Genomic DNA, 6245 nt, shown 5'->3' on the forward strand with positions numbered 1-6245 from the left:
ACATGTCGGAAAGACAGCTTATAGCGATTGATTTTCAATCGATTGGAAAATCTCTTTGGCGTCGAGAAATCTAACCTGTGAGGATTGAATCACTTTCAGCGATGTCTAAACTACAAAAGACATATGACTTCATCGTCGAAACTCGCCAGCATTGGAGCCAGCACCTTCTAGTAGCGAGCGGCAGGAATTAAGTTTAACACCTAATACATTTGCTTCTCATTTCTTTCAAAGAGAGATACAATTATTTTTTATTTTCAATTGTCTAAGTTCTTTTGTCATATCGTTTTATTAGTTTTTTAGATATTCTACATTATAATACATATTGTGTTATCTAAATTGTATCCCTTGTTAAAATATGGCTGTTATGAAAATATTAATCTATAGCATGTACGTTTTCTATTTTGTCTAAGTATTGCATTATCTACGAATAGTTTCTTATTAAAGTATTATAAATTCTTATAAATAAAAGTATTATAAATCATTAAAAAAAAAGTTGCCTCGGTAGTCTAATGGCTCAGGACGCTCGTACGATTTACAAGAGATCCGGATTCAAGTTCCGGCCGAGATAATATTTTTCGCAATAAATTTATTAACAATTTTTATATATTAACATTTTTATAATATATGATGCTTTTGGTGGTAGCATCAAATTATTAAATTGCTTGTCAATTTAATTCGCGATTACTAGAGTAGTTTTAATTGCGTTTATTTAGTCCGGAAAAACAATTCGGCGCTCAGTTAGAAAAAGACTACAATATGGTATATATGCAAGTACATATATAGCATATATTAGTCATTCAAGATTGAATTATTAAAAAAGCAACGAAGATTCAGCTCCGACCGTAATAGGCAGTTAAATTTCTAGTAGTAATTGAGTTTCTCAAATATATGGTCAAAAAATATAAATATAGTTTTAAAAAAAAGTATTATAAATAAAAGTATTATAAATTCGAGATATTCCAATCCTTCTTTTCAATCCGCTTTTGTCCTTACAAAACGGTTGAGAGTGCAAAGAATGAAATATAATTGTTGTAAGTCGTGGATGTAAAATAAAGCAGAGAAAAACGTTTATATAAGGCTGTTGCCCAAGTGGAAAAGTTGGACATATGCCGGATCTTACAAATGGCGCGATACCGCGGCAGTTGTAAATAGTAAGTAACACCAGTACTGCTGATCAGTACGGCACCAATCATCGGCATAATACTGGCTTAGTACTGGCACAGTACTGTCTACAATACTGTCCCAATACTGGTTGCCAATACCCAGCCAAGTTACCTTTCGGTACGATGCCAGAACTCATCGTTATTAATCCAGTAATATGCCAATACCGAGCCAGTACCAAATCCTCAACGCAGTACTGGCGCGATATCGCGCCAGTTGTAAATTTCCACTTGGGTGTGCGTGGATGCGTTACGTTTAGTATATTTTTTCTCTGCTTTACCTTATCCACAATTTACAATATTTACATTTCATTCTCTGCGCTATCAGCCGTTTTGTAAAAATAAAGGTGAATTGGGCGGCAAAAGGAATGTTGAGGATAGCTCGAATTTATGAGGTATCCAAATATATATGCTCTTCATATAAATATACCTCCAAATCATCTAGAATATTTGTATCGCATAATTATCTCATCAATGGATAACTCCTAATTTCGAGATATCATTTTTCCTCTTATGTTTGGTGATACTTATGTCCCTCGTAATTTACGTAGAGTTTATATTTCAACGTATACCGTCAATTTTTAGCGGTACAAGACTAAGAGTGTAGGATAAGTTAGTTAAGGTAGCGTGTGTTATTATGTTTGTGTTTATAATATGTTGTAACCCCTAGGGGAATCAATAAAGTTTTAATTCATGTAAACTTTAAATGTTTATTATATTTTATATTTTAAATTATTCTAATTTTTTGATCGATACAACTTTCCACCCTTTAAATTCTTATATCTGATAATTTTTTATTCGCGATTGTTCGATCATGAGCGAACTTTACAATAAAATTTCTCAAAAAGTTGTTTCGAAAATTTAACAAATTAATCGAGATGGAAATGTCATTTGACACATACGGAACAATACGTCGTTACGATTTTCGTACGTAATACATAAATTAGGATTAATCAATTTAATGCCACGTCTTTCACGTTTTTCATACGCGATCGCGATATTATTCCACAATATTCCACGTGTATGACACAAATATTATTTTAAATAATATTCGACATGATACACACACATACACGCATACGCCCGCCCGCCCGCACGCACGCACGCAATATCCTTATTATTATCTAATTCAGCGATATTCGAACAAAACAATGCGTGATGTACGCGGAAACAAATTCCGATACAATTTCACACAGTCATATGCGATGGTCGATCGATACAAACCATGCTCGCACGCACGCGATTTATAGGATCCACATTAAATCGAAACGAACACAGTGCAGCTCCAATAATGTTATGAACGTTTATCGACATCACGATAGTTCGTATAGCTGAGCCACGATGACTTTATAACGGTAACTTTTCTGATTTCCCAGTAGTAAACAAGTCGTCGGTCTTAAATCACGCCAGAAATTGGCAAACAGTTAATACTCGATTCTCCTTTCGCCTCTGGGAGAAGTGGTTGTTAAATAACGAGAAGCGAAAGATAGAGAATCGCAATACGCCCAATACCATAACTATTTTCGATCGACAAATGCAATCCATGGCTCTTTCAATTATCGGTCTATATGGAAGTACTGTTTACTGAGAATGTTTGATAGGATAGAAAAAAATGTGTTTTTAAATAGCAAAATTAAAGCATCATCTCCCACACCTTCGAAAAATGGGTAAACTTCAAAGGAGTGTAACTTCTACAAAAATGGTCAAAATGAAATTTAAAAAAAAGCATCATGTAGCTTGAAATCTCTATTTTCCAAATCTGTATAATGAAATAACGATTCGCGTGATGATTTTTACGGAACTACATAATTATAAAGGAAGATCCGTAAAATCTCAAAATTTTTTGTAAACTTTGCACAGTTTCATGCCGTGAATGAGAAGTCGGGCACAAATACAATTCACAGCTTTCGAAAACGTGATTCGTTACATTTAATTTACTTTTTTTTTACCTCTGTACGATTTTTTTTACCGAGTTATTCAACATTGAAGTAAAAATGGTACCTTTGACTTTGACTGCTCATAAAAGACGAATGCAGTGACGTACAGCATTTTTAAAAAAATCAAAAAAAGTTCAAAGTTTTCTCTTTAAGATGCTTTTATCAATTTTTAGACACAGATAAGTTTTTTATGTAAAAACTTAAGTGGAAGGTAAAGTTGAAAACTGAGACAATTATCTGTTTCTATTCAACCCGATCTATTCTGATCAAAAAGAGAGAGAAACCCTATGATATTAACATAATTTTACACTTTAGGGTCTACTGATTTCAACGAGACTAAATCAAAAAGAGAGAGAAACCCTATGATATTAACATAACTTTAGGGTCTACTGATTTCAACGAGACTTATACAAAACAGTTGCAACATTTTTAAACTAATGTCCTTCATGTTCGAAGTTATGATTTTGGGCAAGACGACATTTGCTGATTTTAATTTAATCTTATATCGCAGCATGCATTATATCACACCGCTGGCATTAGCGTTATCCGAAGCATACCACGTGGAGGTTGCACAGTCGGATTTACGCTTCTTGTGTTGTGTGCGTGTACGTGTGCGCGCGCGCGTGTATGTAAATAAAAAAATTAAATTTTAATATGAGATATTGCTGCCTCTATTATAAATTACGTCTCTTAAACGTTGTTGCATGTTTATGCACCGCCGGATCGCTGCTTGCGGAATTTGATGCCAAACTTGACGGAGTGCTTCTATTGTTCTAATGATTGTATTTTCGTAGATAATGTCGCAATCAACGCTCAAGCATATCCCAGACATGTTCAATCAGGTTGAGGTCCGGGCTCATCGGCGCGCCGATAAAATAATAGTTTTATGTAGATTATAATTTATGATGATGCTACTCGTTACACACACAGTGACAAATCGATTCAACTCACAATAATTTCATTAATATTAACAGTAAGAGGCTGAAATTATAACTCAATACTAATATAACATAAAGGCATAACAGAGTAGTTGCGAGAAAATTACTCCCACTCCTTCTACTTTTTCTGACTTCCGCGGCGTAAATCCCAGCGCGGCGTATATGTATACCGGAGTTACCCTAAAGGATCTCGCTTTTGAAAGCTGTGAATTGTATTTGTGCCCGATTTCTCACTCACGGCGTGAAACTGTGCAAAGTTTACAAAAAATTTTGAAATTTTACGGATCTTTCTTTATTATGTAGTTCCGTAAAAATCTGCCGAATTGTTATTTCATTATACAGATTTGGAAAATAGAGATTTCAAGCTACAAAATGCTTCTATTAAATTCTCATTTTGACCATTTTTGTAGAAGTTACACTCCTTTGAAGTTTACCCATTTTTCGAAGGTGTGAGAGGTGATGCTTTAATTTCTGCGCGTAGTGTAATTAGATAATAATACTACTTGTGTTTATTACATAATAATAATAATTAACCATCTAAATACTTCAGAATGGATATGTAATCTCTCCTGACAGACTTGGGAAATTGTTCGTTGCAGTTAAACAGAGATGTAAACCATACCTGGATTTGACAAAGTCCCAAATTTTATTCCAAACATCCTTCCGTAAATTCCATTTGAGAAAAATCTTTTTGACGTTTTCTGGATTTTTTAATAGGAGACTTTACTTTACCATAAGGAAACCTCGATAGGAAATTTTTCATACATGCATCATGAAACGTATCTTTAAATGCTTCATACGTTTGACGTTATAATCATCCTGATCCAACGTATCAATGTATTCCACAATCGATTACACAATGATACTTTTTAATAATACAGCTGTTCCGTTCAAAATTGTAATCTCTGTGTAACTCTCAACTTTCTCATCTGGATATACTTCGAGCCAAATATCAGACACTAGTGGCATCAATCAATTTACATATTTTACAAATTCTTCTATAGGTAAGGTTTTTTTCTCACGATTATCTATCGAGATCATATCTTCGTCATGATTAATTTCACAATATTGAGTCGCACTATCGCTATAAACTGGAATAAATCTGGTATATTTTTTGTTTTCACGGAGACATAATCGACCGTGTACCTATACAAAGTTTCCTGTAGTTAATAATAGAGGTAAATAAATTAGCTAGACGTTCCAGAACTTTAATTCTCCATTTTATGTACTTTTGGAATGTAACGTTGTCATTAATTGTGCCACAGAGCTACCTTCATTATGTAACCTGCATATCATACCCAAAAAATTAGATATTTTATGACTATCTTTCGCCAATGCACTCCTACAATTTTGTACAAACACATCTAAGAAAAGTAGAGAATCTCTTCTTTCACACGTGGATCAATATGTGTCATTGCACAGCTCAGATACGATATTATAATTTCACGCAAAGGTGTCAACTGTTTATTTGATATAAGGCCAAGAATAAAATTAAGTGCATGAAATGAATTTGTATACGTATTTCTTTCTTTTTATCAAAAGATAAAGTTGCGATGTAACAGAGAATTCAATCGTGAATGTAAAGATTTTGGAGGATTTTGTAACAAGATGTCTTTTAAATGTTTCAAAGCATCTTGTCTCACAGTTGAATTGTAATGCCGAAAACGTGTTAATAAATCCTGGAAATATATTACAAGTTACATAATAATATACGTACAATTATTAACGCATTAAAGAATTATGTTAATGCAAGGCAACAACATTCGGTAATTGTTGAATTTAGTCTCTTCACCTCCTCGAGGTTGATAATGTAATAATACCTGGAGTGATAACAGTAATAGATTACTTATAGAACATGTAAAATCAGAAGCACAAATTAAGTTAAATTATTCATTTACTTGTCAAGAATTTTACAAATATGTTCTAGAGACTAAGTATATGTTGAAGTCTGCAAAGTCACAAAGAAAATTGTTTTATGTTTTAAAATATTGTATTTAAAACATATTGTTATGTTTCGTTGTTGTTTGATTTTATAATTTCATTTAATTTTATAAATATATTTTATAAATATGAATAAATTTTTTTTTAATAATATATGTCTCATTTATTGAATGTAATTAATATTATAAATTGTCTTCGTAACTTTCTTTTCTTCTCTCTCTCTCTCTCTCTCTCTCTCTCTCTCTCTCTTTTAATTTATCCTTTTGTCC

At 32.9% G+C, this 6245-nt stretch overlaps 1 pseudogene; it reads right to left on the reverse strand.

Moving 5' to 3' along the window:
* Nucleotides 1-4564: 4564 nt before the first annotated feature.
* Nucleotides 4565-6245, reverse strand: part of LOC108759446 (testis-expressed sequence 10 protein-like) — a 37428-nt pseudogene continuing 35747 nt past the window's right edge.

This window comes from Trachymyrmex cornetzi, unplaced genomic scaffold, assembly GCF_001594075.2.
Source record: "Trachymyrmex cornetzi isolate Tcor2-1 unplaced genomic scaffold, Tcor1.1 scaffold186, whole genome shotgun sequence".
Lineage (NCBI taxonomy): Eukaryota > Metazoa > Arthropoda > Insecta > Hymenoptera > Formicidae > Trachymyrmex > Trachymyrmex cornetzi.